The sequence below is a fragment of the Lygodium microphyllum genome, chromosome 26 (genome assembly GCF_053477565.2).
Source record: "Lygodium microphyllum isolate KBCC chromosome 26, Lygodium_microphyllum_v1.1.10, whole genome shotgun sequence".
NCBI lineage: Eukaryota > Viridiplantae > Streptophyta > Polypodiopsida > Schizaeales > Lygodiaceae > Lygodium > Lygodium microphyllum.
The window spans coordinates 33,700,615-33,719,221 of NC_141160.1; positions in this window are offsets into that span (position 1 = coordinate 33,700,615).

Here is an 18,607-nt window from a genome sequence, read left to right on the forward strand (position 1 = left end):
TGATATTGTCAAACATACTATAAAAAGTGAAATAAACACATAAAAACTAAAATCTAGAATCAAGATGATATAGCAACTAATAGTAGGTACATTTTAATGAAGCACATAGGCTTTTCCACTAATTGGACAATAAATAATAGCTGCAATATGTAATTTGTATGTAGATGCCTTTTATGGCTACAAACCATTAAACACTTGAAGCCATACAAATAAAAAATGTATAACCTTTGCACCATTGACTAACTAGTATGATTGAAACTACATTATGCTAAAACTACTATTGATCCACTTGTAGGGCCAAAACAGAGGCCAAAAGGACTTGAAATGATAGAAATCACAATTAAAAACCTTGAAAAGCACATTCATAGTCCATCCACCATTGTTCATGCTCAATAAGTTTCATTACAATTGGAGATTATAGCCTTGGCCATGGGTTTTATTTAAGATAAATCTATAAATAAGGGATTTACAATTAGACATTGAATATATGTGGAATTAAGGGTTTACATATAGTGAACCCCCCGAGTTGTGGCTGTATTCTAAAGTAATTTGAACAAGATAAAAAGATTCTTACCTATTATTTGCTTACTTTTGTACTCCATTACCTTCATCTTAGCCTTTAATTGAGCTCCACATAGCCATGGGAAGGCTCCAATACTATGAAGATAAATATGAAAGAAGAGAAGTAAAAGAATCATAAGTGAGCACACACACACACACACACACACACACACTTACAATGAAGATGAAAAAAGTGTTCCTTGAAGTGGAAGCATGGAGCAGAAGCAAGAGCTATGATGGAAGGAGTAAGAGAAAGAGAGAGAGACACTAGATGTGGGAACTCCAATAGTCACAATGTGTGATCAGCCTTCCCTTTATTCAAATGTCACTGAAAGAATAAACAATGAAGTGACTGTGATGGGTGCCCACCAGTTGTAGTGTATATGTGTGCACATATGCAGGTATTGTCAATGTAACTAATACACGGGCAACTAGGCACTGCTGTCTTTATCCCCAACAATCTCCTACTTAAAGGCGAATGTGCCCCTAGTGAGGAAAGAATGAGAAAAAGGTGACAAAGTACATATGTACATAAGTACAACAAGATGAGGAAAAACATCATCTCATCCAACACCCATCAACTTCCTAAGAAAGGCATAATTCTCTCCTCTGAGACTTTTAGTGAGCAGAGTTGCAAGATTTTGGTGAGTTGAGACTTTGACAAGGTCAAGAGATAGGTCTTCAATGGCCTTTCTAATGAAGTGGTAACACATCTCAATGTGTTTTGTCTTGAAATGGAAGATGGATTCTTAGCCAACTGAATAATAGTCATAGAATTTGAATGAAGTGGAGGGACCACATTAGTAATGCTGCCAAGGTCTTCCACCAGACAACCTAGCCAGAGAGATCCTCTTTGCAAGCATTAATGGTTGCAACATACTCTACCTCCGTAGTAGATAGAGCTATGTATTTCTACACCCTGGACATCCAAGGAACAACACCTCTAGCAAAAGTAAAGACATAGCCAAAGGTGGACTTACTACTATCTACATGTCCCTCCATAATCAGAGTTAGTGTACACCATGACTCTTGTATCATGGCCACCATAATATATGCACATAACTGTTGTGCCCTTTAGGTACCACATGATACCATTGATGGCATCCCAATGCCATTTTCCAAGTGTATCCATATAGCCTGACACAACTTCCACATCAAATGCTACGTTAGGACGAGTGGCTATCATGGCATACATCAAGTTGCCCACCATAGATGCATAAGGGATCTTGGCCATCTCGGTCCTCTGCTCACATCAGAATGCAGACAATTGGCCTTTATATGTGAATGTAGAGGAAAAGCACCCAACAGGCATAACGTCTTACATATGAAATCACTCAAGGACCTTTTGAATGTACTCCTTATATAACAAGTAAAGGAGCCCCTTAGAGTGAGTGTGTATAATGCATTCCAAGAATATGTGAGGCATGTCCCATGTCCTTCAAAGCTCTTCTTGAGTTGACCTTTCAAGGCATCTAGCTCATCATGAGCACTCCCAGTAATCAACATATCATGCACATAGAGGATCAAAATCATAAGGCTGCCATCACAAGCCTACTTCATGTATAAACATAGCTCCAAATCATTACCGGAATATCCATGTGAATGCATAAAAGCATCAAGTTTATGGTACCATTCCCTAGGTACTAGCTTGAGGTCATAAAGGCTCTTTCTCAATCTACAGACTAGGTGGTCATTGCCATGGTTTGCAAAGCCCTTAGGCTACTCCATGTAAATCTCATTATGCAAGTCCCCATGAAGAAAAGCCTTCTTGAAATCCATCTGATAAAGATCCAAGTCAAGATAAGCAACCAAAGCCAATACCAAATGTTGGGCAATCATCTTCAAAATAGGAGAAAACACTTCATCAAAGTCCATACCATGCTCTTGTTTGAAACCCTTAGCAACCAATCTAGCCTTGTATGCCAACTTAGGGTATTGAGTGGTACTTTTCAACTTCTATACCCACTTGCATGGCAAAGCACGCCTTCCACTAGGCGAAGGAACCAAATCCCATGTATGATTTTTTTTGTAGTAAGTCATACTCTGACTATATAGTCAGAGTAAGTCATACTCTGACTATATGTCCCTCTCCCAAGTGTGAATATCACCTCTGCACATGGCCTCATCATAAGTAAGAGACTCACCAATATCTGTCACCATAACATAATCCATAGAGGGCTTAAGCTGCACATGTTGTCATCTATCTCTAGTAGATTGCCTCAAGATAGGATGTGGGACTTGTACATCCTATAGAGCATTAGGAACTTGGGCTGTTAGAGCATTAGCCATTGCTATAGACTATCTAGTTGGCTATACAATAGCAAGAGGCCCCTCTTGAAATATTACCATGTGTACCTCAATGACATGCTTAGGCTGCTTATGCATTTTCTCCTCATGGAAAACAAAATCATGGCTATGGATAACCTTTTGAGCATGCAGATCCCATAGGCAATAACCCATCTCATTTGCATCACCATAACCAAGAAAGATGCATTTACTAGACTTAGGATCGATCTTATTCTGCTTGTCCTTGTGAACATGGCAGAAAGCCTCACAACCAAAGATACACAAATGTGCGTATGAGGGGGGTTTCCTAGGCCATACCTTCTTTGCAACTTGATAGTTAAGAGCAGTACATGGGGACCTTCTGAATGTACTCGCTCTTAAATTTTCCTATTCATACTCTCAACCATACCATTTTAGGGTGGGGTGTACGGGGCAATCAATTGACGCTTAGTTAATACCCCTCTCATCAAAAAACAACTCAAAGGATTTAAAGACATACCCGCCCCCATTATGTGACCTTAGGCATTTTAGCCTATACCCCAACTGATTCTCAACCAAAGAAATCCAACACTGAAATTAGCCAAGACTTCCGATTTTTTCTTAATAGGATATCCCCAGACCTTATGCATATAGTCATTAATGAAGGTAACAAGATACTTCATGCCACCTAATGACTTGCACAGCATGGGACCACATACATTCGAATGAAAACGAGAGCCAATGTGTAACAACTTCGTAGTAGAAATACCCATTCCGCATATGAATTCCCTCTTCAAAAGGGGTCATAAGAATAATCATAGGGATACTATTTTTTTATAATTAAATAATGGCAAAAATCTTGTTTTTGATTTTTCCTTATCCCGTCCCAGCTGACTGTCGTGTTGGAGCGGGAGGGGAATAGAAGGAATGACTAAAGCTCCTCGGTGGAGCTCGCAGGAGACAAATGGCCATGGCCATTGCTGTTGAGAATCAGCAATCACACTCAAACAGCCTCTTTGTATGGAATCTCAGGGTCAAGGATATGCAGGTAACTTATCCCATATGCACAATAGTGCCTACTGCAGTTTCCTACTTTCCTATAAAGCATTGTACTTGCTTCCTTTCTTAATGCAATGATAGTACTCTTTTCATTTAAGTAAAGTGTCAATGTCATTGTCCACATACACAAGATTGTGTTTATGAGTCCAAGTCTCAATCTTGGAACCTAATTCACTTGTGTAACAAACAGTGTCCATTCCATCATGAGTCTACACTTCTCCTTCCATCCTCCATAGCTTCCGGTTATGTCATGCTCTAGATCCCGCATTTCTAACATGGTATCAGAGCCCAGTTGGGCATGGCATTGCTTCTCTAGCCTCTCTTGATTCTTCTGAACCTCCATCCAGCTCAATGTCAGCTCATGACTTCATCTCCCAACTCTACTCTCACTGAAGCTTCCATGGCAGCCATAGCCAGCAGCACCCTATCAGATTGAACTGCTTATATCTCACTCCACAGGTCAAATCTCTTACAGCTTCCTTCTGGAAAAGTATTCCCCAACTCATAAAGCTTCTCTGTATCACATCAATCCAGGACATTGGACCATCTGGAGCTCAGCATTGTGAAAATCCCAAATCTCTGTTCTGTGTCTGCCATAGCCAGACAGGACCTACCTTGCTTGGAGCTTCCATAACTCTTCAACCAGGCCATTTCAGCCCACGATTTCTTCTGGAGAGTTGTTCCTCTGCTCAAGGCGTTTCATGTTGGCACAACAATCAATGACATTGATGCTCCCTGGCTCCAGCATTGCAGAAATTCGACCACGCTGTCCGCGGCACCTGCGCGCCTTATACTGACCACGATCTGCACAATCTTCATGGGGCTTTGGTAGCCCATGACATAAGCTTCCTAGATATGTAAAAATTTTTAAAAATGATGCACTGTAGCTCCTGCAATAAGCAAAAAACCAGGCCCCTGTCTCAGAAACCCTAAATCCACCATAGCCAAAAGCTTCAAAATCTTGACATTTTTCATTGTTTCTCTCACTGAAGTTATCAACAGTGATTTTAATCACTGAGCAATACTCTCTGAAGTTCGTTAAAGTACTGTCACTCAGTTCTGACGACATCAGCATCAAATCAAGAAGGGGAAGATCACTTGGAGTAAAAGACTTTTGCAGATTTGGTATTCATTGACACTCAGTTAGTGCTTTTTAGCACTTGTGTCTCTCAATCAATTCTTCTGTTGCTCAAATCTAATAAAGTCTGAAGTTGATTTGCTACTGTTCCCATAAATCTAACATGGGCAAAGACTCGCCAAATGCTCGATTCAAAGAAGTCGGATTCCACACTTGGCAAACCCGTATCAAGCTCATCCTGATGAAGAAGGGTCTCTGGGCCATCACAAATGGCAAAGAAAAGAAACCTCGGGACGCGGACCTTGCAACTACTTGGCAAAAGAATTATGACAGAGCCCAGGCCATTATCAAATTGGAGCTAGATGACAGTTATATCCATCACGTGGATAACTGTGAGACCTCACAGGATACATGGAAAAGACTTGACACCCTGTTCGGTGCACAATCTAAATCATCAAAGTATGGTCTCCTAATTGAATTCTTCAGGCTTGAAATGAAGTCCAGCACATCACTTGCCACACATCTTAATTACATGGAAGGACTCCTAACCCAACTTGCAGGAATCAACATTAAAATGGATGAAGATGTTTGCATCGGTGTTCTACTTAAGAGCTTGCCTCCTGAATATAATAACGTATCAACAACTTTAATCAACATGCCAAATCCTGAACTTGTTGATATCCAGGCATCACTGTTAGAAGAAGAAAAGAAGCTAAAAACTAAAGAAGAACCAAGTACCTCTAGAGATGAGCATGCATTATATGTTGGCAACAGGTACAAAGGCAAGAAAGATCAGCTCTTTTGTGACTTCTGCAAAAGGACCGGACACACCGAGAAGTTCTGCCACGCAAGAAAGAGATCCCAAAAGGCCTATCTAGTCGCAGTCAAAGAAGAAGAAGAAAATGAAGCAAAGGAAGAAGATGAAGATGAAGACCACCAGGATCGGAAGGACAAGACTCATCAGTCCTTGTACTCTCATAATTCTGATAGACTGTTTTAATAGCCTTGTATTTTCCTTGCCCTAATGTTTCCTGCCATAAGCTTTGTAAACTCCTTATGTAACTTGGCATTACAGTCCCTGTACACTTTGTGAGGCCCCTGTTACAGCCTCTGGATGTCCACCATGTTTATGGTACCCACACTTAGCTTTTTCTGCAACAGCCTCTGGTGTTTTGCCATGTCTGTGGTATGCCCACACTTTGCAGGTGGTTCTCATTACAGCCTCTACACACTTTGTGCCTTTCCTAGTTGTGATTGAGGAGGGGTGTTGAGAATCAGCAATCACACTCAAACAGCCTCTTTGTATGGAATCTCAGGGTCAAGGATATGCAGGTAACTTATCCCATATGCACAATAGTGCCTACTGCAGTTTCCTACTTTCCTATAAAGCATTGTACTTGCTTCCTTTCTTAATGCAATGATAGTACTCTTTTCATTTAAGTAAAGTGTCAATGTCATTGTCCACATACACAAGATTGTGTTTATGAGTCCAAGTCTCAATCTTGGAACCTAATTCACTTGTGTAACAAACAGTGTCCATTCCATCATGAGTCTACACTTCTCCTTCCATCCTCCATAGCTTCCGGTTATGTCATGCTCTAGATCCCGCATTTCTAACAGTTGCCACGCAGAGGAGGAAGGATCCCCCTCCCCTTACCTATATAAATTGGGGGGGGTGCAAGCGGAATGAGGACAGAGGCGCTTCCGTGAAGCCTTAAGGGAATGTCGTTGACTTTTCAGAGAGGGAGAGAGTGAGGCTCTGTGAGGGAGGGAGAGATTGAAGACGCCCTCACTACGGAGAAGCAGCTGCTCATGCCGCACAGTCCCAGCAGCTGCCGTCAGCCTCCCTTTCGACACGTCACCGCCGCCATCACATAGTCAAGGCCCTCCACGTGATATCCAGAAGCTTCTAAAGCTTCTAAGGGGGGGCTTTATAAGCCCCCTTTTACCCCCCTTAAGAAATCTTTATCTTAAAAGGGCCTTCACATGACCCTTAAGCCTTCCTCCCACCCCTTCAAAAATTCCTCCCTAAGGGCTCCCTTAGGCCCTTCCCCCCTCCCCCCCCCTAGATTTGCCATTAAAGGGCTTTCAAGTGGCCCTTAAGCCTTCCCCCCCCTCAAATTTTCCCTAAGGGATCCCTTACGGCCTTTTTCTTCCCCCCGACTTTTGCCGTGAAGGGCCCTCATATGGACCCTTAAGTTTTTGTTCTACCCTAGCAATAATTCCCTCCTAAGGGCTCCCTAAGGACCCTCTTATACCCTTTTGTTTTATCCCCGTAAAAAAAGAAAAGAGGGTGTTAAGGGTCTTTTCACACCTTCTTTCCCCATATAAAAGCCCTCATAAGGATTTCTACACCTTTTATTCCCCTTTCTTGTGAGTCTTTAAAAGGCCATTAAGCCTTTCCCATGGCTTTAATAGGCCTTATTCGCGGAGGATTTTGAAACCCACCCTTCCCGATTTTGAACCCTTTCCGTGGTTTCTTCCCTCCTCCACAAGTATCCCTTCAAAGAGCTTCTACGAAAGGAAAGAAGAGAAGACTCATAAAGGACGATGGTATTTCAAAAAGAGAGTTCACAAAGCTGCATCCACGACGGAAAGGCTGCATTCCCGATGCCTCCTAAGAAAACCCAAGGCGCAGCCCCGCAAGAGGATTGTCTCCTAGCATCCACGTGGACATCTCACCACAAGTCTAGGTTTTTCTTCCAAATTTTATTTTACGTCATTACATTTCAATTGGGCGTAGATGATTTTTGGAAATAGGATGCATTTTTTGTCTTAATGCTTTACAAAAAAATTAACTCACGACGGAGGAATTTAGTCATTAGTATTTCTAATAAAATGAACAAAATAAAGTGAGCAGAAGATTGATATGCATTCCTAGCAAGTAGTTTTTGTGCATTCAATGAATTGATCTTAGATTATTGTCCATATTTACAAAACCGAATTTAGATAATGCACTCCATTTAAGCATGGAAGTATAAAATCATGTCGTATTATTAGGCCATATCTTCTTCGCAATGAGTCATCATGGGAAGTGCTAAGAATCCATAGGAAAGTGCAAGGCATGAAATGATTCCTAAGTTGCATAAATTGATCAATTATTATTTTTCAACTGCATAATTATTAGTAAAAGTTTGCTTGTTTAGCATGAATCTTGTTCGCAAGTTATAGGATGATTAATTGGAATTAGGTTATAACCTAACCTATGCTTGATCTTAAATCGATAAGTTAGGGTTGAAAATCAAATTACGCGTAGACAATGAGTCATGTGTTATGGAAATGATAGTGTAATTATCTTCAAGAATTAATCAAATTGGCATAAACCTAAACACCTAAACCCACAGAGTACTTGTTTTTAGAAAGAGTTAATTCAATTCCAAATATCTCATTAGGATTTAATACGTGACCTAGTCGCACGTATTGCTAAAACTGAAACTCCTATACCCTAAAAACTTGCCCACATTCACCGAATGTAGGGATAGCAGAACATAACTGGGAAGTGATCCACGGTTTGTCCCTAAGGATATTTCGCTAAAAAGATGGAACTTGGAACCCTAGGACTGACAATGTCAGCCTAATGTAATCAGGAACAGATTGTTTTGTGACTCCATTTGATGGGTAGAATAGTCCCATAGTTCGATGCGACACTTGTGCAACAAGTGCAAAGTCGTATGATCTTGTGATTGGATCACAAGGGAATGGCCAATTCTCGGAATGAGGTTGGCACATTCTTACGCAAGTTATCTTGCAAGAGGATGAATAATCGTCCTAATATAGTATCTTTCTGGGGTAAAGATAATTGCTTAGAGCAAAGGACAAACCAATAAAGTGGAATAACATATGAACTTAAGGTATTGACCAACTCGGGTTAATAGGGTACGACCCTAACCCAGGATATAGGGGATCTTGCCGAGTCGCAAGTCATCCCGGATCGAGTGTTGGATGCATTCGAAAAGAAGGATTCACTCCTTAGCATTTGGCCAACAACAACGACCAATGGAAAATGTTTGTGCTTGTTACAGATTTAAGAGCACTATTTTTCTTTGTTTGATCAAAGAATTAAAGGATAAATGGATATCTAATGCTTCAAGTTGAAGGCCTGAAGGCAGAGGCACCTTTAGTTACCCCCGACTGCCTGCTTGACCCTAACCAAGGGGGTTGTTAACCGTGCCGGGAAGGTGGACCGAACCCACCACGAGAGGACTCTCCGTTGAGCGCTACTTGGAGCAGGAGGATGCTTGGGTGCCAGGGGGGGCTCTGGCCATAAATCCCTCGCCTTCCGGGCCCTGCACAAGAGGCTAACATGACTCGCGATTGCATCTCGAGGCCCGCATACTAGTCTATGGGCAGAATCTTGGATTAGTGATCCCTGTGGATTGCTGGATAGCCTTCGAGCGGATTGTAGATAAGCATACAGGTTGGACTTTATGTATTTCAAAGATAAAATATGATAACCTATTAAAAAGGAACTTGTTTGATGTTGCTTTTATATGTCAAGTGCTATGGTTACATGAAAGAACCAGTGCCTAACAGGCTAACTAAGGAAGCTGATTGATACAAGTCCAATTAAATGTATTAGGTAATTAAATATCTAAAACAACCCGTGGAGAGTGCGGTGGATGTGGCCATAGGTCCGTCCTACGAATGGGTGGTCCTAGTTGGCCGGAAGCTTTTCTCAATCAAGATGGACAGATCGTCAAAGAACATGAACAACTAAAGCGTTGACCTAGAGTTATAATTAATCCCGATTTACACTATTTTAGGGGAACAGAATGGGACTATGCCTTATGGCAGAGAGGTTGAGCTTTGCATCCCTCTTGTTTCCCATTCTCCTTGAACTAAGTGCAGCATGAATCCGCTTCGGACCTAGCATTTTTGCGTAAAGTAGTTCGCTTGGGTTCGATGCTAGTTGCCATTAAGAAATGAATAATAAGCAAAACCCTAATTCAGGTCAGTCCTAAGTGGGAACGGCCGGAATACTTCCGCTACGTGGCAGATGCGGAAATTCCTAGATCGCAAAACTTGTAACATTCCATGGGAGTGCCGAGCAAAGCTTTCTAGACATCCTTCTCGATGGATGTCAAGATTGTGGGAGAGAAGGAAGGAGTCTCACTTGTAGCTTTCTTGCTTGCACAATGGGGGAATACACACAAAGGTGGAGGCTGAAAACAGTTTTCCTCTTCTTAGTTGTGTAAGCCAAAAGAACTCTAGTACATAGAAATAGAAGAACTCTATATATGGGTCTCAAACCAAACTCAACTAACTAAGGTGGCATACTAACTGAGCCACGAACTACAGTAGATAAGGATAGCTGTCATCTGGCTATTATTCATGGGCGGTGTACCAACCGCATCTGCAACTGACAAGTCGGTGACATAAATGCACAACGGTCACCCTGGCATATCACGAGTGGAGCTCAATATCTCAACACTCCCCCTCGAGCTCAATCCCAATTCCTACACACCAAGCAGGTCTCTGAACTTGCACAGCTTCTCTGCACCCAATGCCTTCGTGAATATGTCAGCTACCTAATCCTCTGTGCTCACATAAACTAGATCAATAAGACCTAGTAAAACCCTCTTCCGCACATAGTGATAATGCACCTCAATGTGCTTTGTTCTAGCATGATAGACTGGGTTATTTGCCAAGTGTATACTACTCATGTTGTCACAATAAATGACAACTGGCCCATCTGTAGGCTGATGCATATCATAAAGTAGCTTATGCAACCAAGCTACCTCACATGCAGCCATTGCTGCACCCCTGTACTCAGCCTCTGTGCTCGAAGGCAACTGTAGGCTGTTTCTTGCTGCTCCAACTGACTGCAGCACTCCCAAAAGAGAACACATATCCACTGGTAGATCGTCTATCAGAAATACTACCAGCCCAATCAGCATCAATGTATCCATGCAACTGTATCTAAACCCCAGTCTCATAAAATAGTCCATACTGTAATGTGGAATTCACATATCTGAGTATGCGTCTAGCCGCATCCAAATGCGGTTTCCTTGGAGCCTGCATAAACTGACTTACCAATCCAACAACAAGCTCAAATCTGGCCTGGTAATAGTCATATAAATCAAACTTCCTACTATGCGTCTGTACATAGTAGGGTCTTCCAGAGCTCACCTGCATCTGCGCTCAGCTTCACATTCTGCTCCAAAGGAACTGAAATAGGCTTACAGCCTATCATCCCATATTTGGACAGCATGTCCAATCCATACTACCTCTACAAGAGCCGTATTCCACTTGGTGATCTAATCACCTCAATGCCCAAGAAATAACGCAGCTCTCCCAAATCCTTCATCTCAAACTTCTACTTCAATAGCATTTTCACATGAAGGATATCTTCATCACTATCACCTGTCATAATCAAATCATCAACATAAATGACAAGTAGCATAATACCTTTCTCTGTTTTTCTCACATAAAGTGAGAAATCTGCCTTGAAAATCTGACAGCCAATAGTGACAAGATACTGTCCTATCTTGTCAGACCATGCTCTAGGTGCTTGCTTCAAGCCATACAAGGCTTTCTTCAACCTGCAAACAAACTCACGATGAATAGCATGCACATAACCTAGTGGCTGCTCCATATAGACCTCTTCTTGCAAATCACCATGCAAGAAGGCATTCTTTACATCCATCTGATGTAAAGACCATCCCTTTGATGCAGCCACAGCAATGACTGCTCTTACGGTTGCCATCCTTGCAACCGGACTGAATGTTTCTTCATAGTCAATGCCATATGTTTGTGCATACCCCTTGACTACTAATCTTGCCTTGTATCTATTCACAGAACCATCTGCATTGTGCTTCACCTTATAAACCCACTTACAGCCAATTGCATTCTTACCTTTAGGCAAAGGTACCAATTCCCATGTAGCATTTGCTTCCAAGGCATCCATTTCTTCATCCATGGCTTTCTCCCATTTTTCTTTTCCCATGGCTTGCTCAAAAGAAGTGGGTTCTGGTTCTTGTATCACTTTGACCATATATGCATAGTGAATGGCTGTAAATCCATCATATTTCAGCCTATCCACAGGATATCTAACTCTCCTAGACCTGCGCAAAATAGGTTCACTCCCAGGTGCTCTCAAAACATCCCTGGTCTTCCTTACTCCAGGTGTAACAATAGAAGGAATACCCAACTCATCATCAATGCTCTGTTCTGAGCCACTGGATTCACCATCCACATAAGAGTGACCTGCATTCACATCAAACATGGGCTGATCAACCTTCTCTTTTCCTTTTCGTGATACCTGCATACCACTATCTGCATTACTTTGAGAAGATTCTCCTGATCTCAATCTGCTTGTCCATGGCGAAGAATGTGAACCACTGCTAGAGGACGCTCCAGATCCACTAATATTTTGTGACTGCTGCTATGAATTCTGTGCAGCATTACCGTTTTGTGCATCTACATCATCAATCACGTTTACTGGTTTATACCAGCTACTCATCTCATCAAAAACAACATCTTTGCTCACTATAAACTTACAAGTAGAAGGGTTATAGCATCTATACCCTTTCTGTTGCAAAGAGTAACCAATAAAGATGCACTTCTCAGCTTTTGGATCCAACTTGGATCTCAACTCATCTGGCACATGAACATAGGCAATGCAACCAAAAATTTTCAAATGAGAAATATCTGGTTTCCTACCAGTATACCTCTCCTCTGGAGTCATCCCATGTATTGCTACAGTGGGAGCCCTGTTCATTATATAGACTGCTGTAGCAACTGCCTCAGCCCAATAAAAATCTGGCAGGTCTTTTTCATTGAGCATGGCACGAGATACCTCTCCAATATGCATATTTTTCCTTTCTGTAATTCCATTTTGTTGTGGGGTATGACTACATGAATATTGTTGCTTTATGCCATGCTCCTGCAGGAACCTTGCAAACTCATTTGAGAGGTACTCTCCCCCTCCATCTGACCTTAAGCATTTTATTTGCAGGCCTGTTTCTTTTTCAACCATAGCTTTAAGAGTTTTGAAATGCCCAAAAACTTCACTTTTCTTTTTCATAAAATACACCCAAACTTTTCTGTTATAGTCATCAATAAAAGTGACAAAATAATGACAACCTCCAAGAGATGCAACTTTAGTAGTCCACACATCAGAGTGGATTAATTCCAATGGCTTCTTACTCTCTTGAACATGTCTAGGAAATGGTTTCCTTGCCTGTTTTCCAAACTGACAGGCTTCACATACCTTATGCATTTCTGCAACCTTGAATTTAGGCAATCCTGCAACAATATTTTGGGCCTGCATTGATTTAAGTCGCTGTACATTAACATGACCAATGCATTTATGCCAGTGAGGGCTGAAATGATGAACCGGTTGCCTCTTACCCATCCAACCTCCAATCCTCACTAAGAGAACTAAAGAGGGGCACCACCTAGCCAAAGGGAGGATGGGCTAGGACATCCATTTTCTCAAAGAGGATCAAGAGAACCAAGACACAAATTTACAAGAGAGAATATATGTACTAGACACCATATTGAAATATAAGAGAGAGAGAGATGAGAGGAGAGGGAGACAAGAGGAGAAGAGGTAGAAGAAGCTTGCCATTATGCTACATGGAATGAGAAGATGAGAAAAGAGGGAGATAATAGGAGAAGAGATAGAGGAAGCTTGCCATTATGCTACATAATAAAAGAACTCACTCATAGCTTCCCTCAAAGAGATGAGGGTATTCTAGAATGCTCTCATGGACTTGTCATTGTCCTTCCTCCCCCTTCTTCATTCTCCATGGGCTCTTTATATAGCCTCCATGAGGGATTAGATTAAGCTAATCTTCTTCATTAACATAATCCTAGATGATGTATGGCATCTTTGAAAATATGGAGCATAGTGAATGGGACAAGTCCCCACCTTGGTCATCATGCAAGAAGCCAAGGGTGGTGGTAGACAACATAGAGAAATGGAGCTAGATTACAAGAGGTGGGTGCCCAAAGCACATTATTATAATATATTTACAAGAAGGATAGAGTGAAAAGTTGGTGTGGCGAAAGAGAGAAGAAAATTGCATATAGCCAGCAGTCTGCGCCTTCGTAACTTCAAATCCGTGAGGAATTTGAAAAAAGTTTCTTCTGCAACTTTGTAGACCAGGTTGAAACCGATCGGGCTTCGCGAGAATTTTCTTGAAATTCGCTTTTTCTTGGGAGTTATTGAGATTATAAAAAATGGCTTTCAAAAGCTACTTTGACTTTAGTCTCCCATATATATATAAATACATATAAGCATGTGACAAAAGGGGTCCATGCTTGTAAGCTTTTGTGTAAGATCCAAATGACACCATGATGTGGATATTGACTTGTGTGCTAGGGTGAGGTGTCCTCTAATGATGGTGATAGATTCCAAATCTTAGTGATGTAGACGGAGCCCATATATAGTTGGAGACTAGTCCTTTGAAAAATCTATGCATTCACTCAACTCCTAGGTGTAATCCATTTTCATCTTTACTAAGATAACCATCCCTTTTACCCTTTACATTGACATGCCTTCTAAGAACTTGTTCCCCCCATTTGCTAGAGTTATCATAATCGAGAAGCAATGTAGCATACCTAGTGCTTGAAGAGTAAACCCAAAGTAATATGGTAAGCTCTTGATAGGGGCTTTGGCCAAAATTTTGTGGTAATAATCCGGATTGTAAAAAACCCGGATCATTAGCCCTCCCCTTAGGCTAGAGGTATTCATGTCTCGAGCTTGATAATGATGGTCCAATAGAGCAAGGAGGACTGCACCCCCTCATTGGTGGCTCTTCATTGAATGACTGTTCCAAAGTGTTCATATTTCTTTGAAAATAAGGCTTCAATCGCCATCCATTTACCCTTGTCTTGTGAACCTTCCCATCCATGTCACCGAGCTTATAGCTGCCATTTGAATATCTCCTTATGACCATGAATGGCCCTTCCCACTTGAACACAAGTTTAGCATTCTTTCTGTTATCAAAGCGATTATCATAACATAGCACAAGTGATCCTTCCCTTATGTGTTTGCTAGCCAACTTCTTATTAAAGGTCTTCCTCCTCTCTTCAGCCTGCATGGAATAGTGTTGGACTGCTGCTTCTCTATCTAACTCCATCCTCTCTAGATCCAAGATCCTTTCCTCTAACTTCTTATCTTGATTCTTCTCTTGACTGGCTACTAAAACACGCAAACTGGCCAGTTCCACCTCTATAGGAAGCAAAGCTTCTTGGCCATAGACGAGGTGAAATGGAGTATAGCCAAGTGAGGTTCTGAATGAAGTCCTGTAGGCCCAAAGAGCTGCATTCAATTTTTTATCCCAGTGCTTGGGGTGCATGTGTACCTGCTTGGTAATTATCTTACAAATCAGCCCATTCACTTTTTCGACCAAACCATTACACTGTGGATAGTAGGGAGTAGAATGCCTGTGCTTGATTTTTAGCCTTTCCATTAGCTCCCCTACTAGGTTCGCCCTAAAATCAGGACCCCGATCAGAGATAATTTCCAAAGGTGTACCAAACCTGCAACAAATATTTTCAAACACAAATTTTTCCACTTCTTGGGCTGTGATCCTACTAGTTGCTGAAGCCTCTGCCCACCTCGTCATGTAGTCTACTCCCATTATGATGTATTCCTTGCCAGATTGAGTTCGTGGGAGTGGCCCTATTGCATCAATCCCCCATTTCTCAAATGGACCATATGTAGTTATGGGATTTTGTTCCTCATGCACTAGCTTCCTTGGTTCGGCCTTTTGGCAATCGTCACAAGTGCGGCACCAATGTTGCACATCTCGATGTAGACTAGGCCACACAAAACCGGCTTGGAGAATCTTCCTGCTGGTTATTTCTTGAGCAAAATGTCCACCACAAACCCCTTCATGGCAGCTCTTAATCACATCTATAATCTCCTTTGCTGTTGGCACCCTTCTAAGCACTGCATCCTTTCCTTTGCAATACAACACATCATTTATCAAGCGATATTTAGTGGCCTTAGTAGCTAGCCACCTTTTCTCACTTTTACTCATATGTGTAGGTGCCTCACCTTGCTCGAGAAAATAAAGCAAATCTTGTAGTTGAAACTTACCCTGAAACAAGGGAAGCTTTACTGCAATAATGCCCACCATTGCCTCTTTCAATTTTTCAGCTGCTAGAGCATTTGCGTCGCCATTTGTGCGCCTTGGCACAAAATAGATTTGGGCTTTCTGTAGCTTTCTCATGAGAGTTTTAGCTTCCCTCATTTTCACTACTAAGTTATCATTTTTACAAGCCCAGATTCCTTTCATTTGCTTAACAATTAGCATAGAATCCCCAAAAACATTAAGTCGAGTGACACCATGTGAAAGACACCACCTCAAACCTAAAAGCAAGGCTTGATATTCTGCCTCATTGTTAGAATGGTTGACATCCTCCAAGCTGATACCTTCTCCATAAAGTTTGTCACCTTCGGGACTGAACACAACTATTCCTGCTGCCGCTCTGTCTTTAATACGCTTGTAGGCCCCATCGAAGTAGAGGGCATGGGCATTCTCCACCCGTGGCGGCTCCTCAAGAGGAGGTGTCTCCTCTTTTACCTTTCCCTTCTCCTTTTCCTTCTTTTGATGGCATCTATGTGTCAACAAATCAGCTAGGCAAGCTCGAGTAGAATCCTCCACCTTGAAGGTGTAGTCAAACTCTTGGAGTTGTATCACCCACTTAGCGATTCTAGCTGAAACATCCATGTGCTATAAGGCATAGGGAAAATGCTCTTCTGTCGTGATCACTGTGAATGGCCTAGGGAGAAGATAAGGATGAAACTTTCTTATAGCAAACATTAGAGACAAAACCATCACCTCGACCATCTTGTACCCTCGTTCCGATGCTGTCATTACTCTACTAGAAAAGTAAACCGGTCTCATTAATCCAGTTTTAGCATCTTTTTGTATTAGTGCTGCCCCTAGAGCATCTTCCCCAAAACTCGGATTGACAAAAAACTCTTGATCCCAACAAGGCTGTAAAATTCTAGGAAGGGTGCTAAGAGCCTTCTTCACCTCGTGAAAGCACCTTTCGCTTTCGTCACTCCACAGGAGCTCCTCAGAGTGGGTTAGCTGTTGTAGTGGAAATATTAATTGGGAGAGGAGATGAATGAACCGCCCCATATATCGCACCTTCTGAATGAAAGAGGTTAGTTGCTTCACAGAAGATGGTGATGGCACCGCCAATAGGGCCTTAACTTTGTTTGGATCTGCTTCAATGCCCCTCTCACTTACGACATGCCCTAACAAAGTTACACTGCTTTCGCCAATGCGACACTTCTTATGGTTTAATTGCCCCACATTTGTGCAAGGCGGTTGAAAGCTTCATCCACCTTTCCTAGATGTAAAGCCTTAGAACTATAAATACAAAAATCATCAATAAAGACCCTGATGGATTTCCGAAAATATGGCTGGAAGACATAATTCGTGAATCGCTGGAAGGTAGCTGGGTAATCCAAATGGCATTACTTTGTAAGAAAAACAACCCCAAGGTGTAATGAAGGTGGTCTTCTATTGATCCTCCTCAGCTATTCGGATCTGGAAATAACGTGAATACCCATCACAAACAGTGTATCTCTCATGCCCGGCCACCTCGTTGAGTATTTCATCCTGAAAGGGAAGAGGAAAGTGATTTCTCTTAGTTACAGCATTTAGCGGCTTGTAATCCACACAAATCCTCCATTTTCCATTCTTCTTGGGTATCACCACCACAGGTGAAACCCACTCTGAATCCCCTATTGGATAGATAAAGCCTGCCTTTAAAAGTCGTTGCACCTCAGTGAGTAGAGCGTTTTGTTGAACTACTCCCAATCGTCATAGTCGCTGCACCACTGGCCGTGCTCCCTCTTTTAGATTAATGTGATGTTATACTGCTGTCATACCTGTGATGTGTTCATAATCAGAAATAAAAAGTGCAGAGTGTTTTATCACCACTTCCATGTAGGCTCCCTTCTCCTCAACTGATAGATCCTTAGCCAACATTTTTTCTAAGCCCTCCTTCTCGACCTTTGGAAGCTGCTGCGGAATTTCACTACCAAAAGGCCCTTTTAATGTAATCCCCATCACTTCTAGAGAGCTTTCTTCCTCCTCATTAGAAGACTCTCCCTCTGTCATAGATGACCAACCCTCGCTGGAACTCCATTCATCAGCGGTGGTCTCTAACACAAGATCCTCCTGTCGGCCCTCCTTCATGTTGTAGATAGTGCTCTTCCATTTTTTATGCAGCCCCTTTTGTGGCCTTAGCTCTAAAGCCCCTGTCTCCCAATCTTGTCTGGCTTTCATTCCCATTAGCCATGGTCGCCCAAGAATGAGCGGATAGCCGTCCCCCTTCACTGGCATCACATACATGTCAAGCTCCAATTGCACTCCACACACCTTTACCTTGACTTCCTTTATAACTCCCAAATAATTTATTACTAAATTGTTAGCCATTTTGGCCCCAAATTTAGTAGTTTCATTTACCTGTAATCCCAAATGATGCATCAACTTTTCCGTCATGACACAAATCTCTGCACCTCCATCCACATATGTCTTTGACACTCTCTGTCCATTGATTTCGACTTCCACTAGAGGCACAATATCTTTCATCTTTCTAGCCTGGATTGCATTCACATTCTATTCTTCATGGGTCTAATGCTTACCATCTTTGACCATTGTCGCCGCA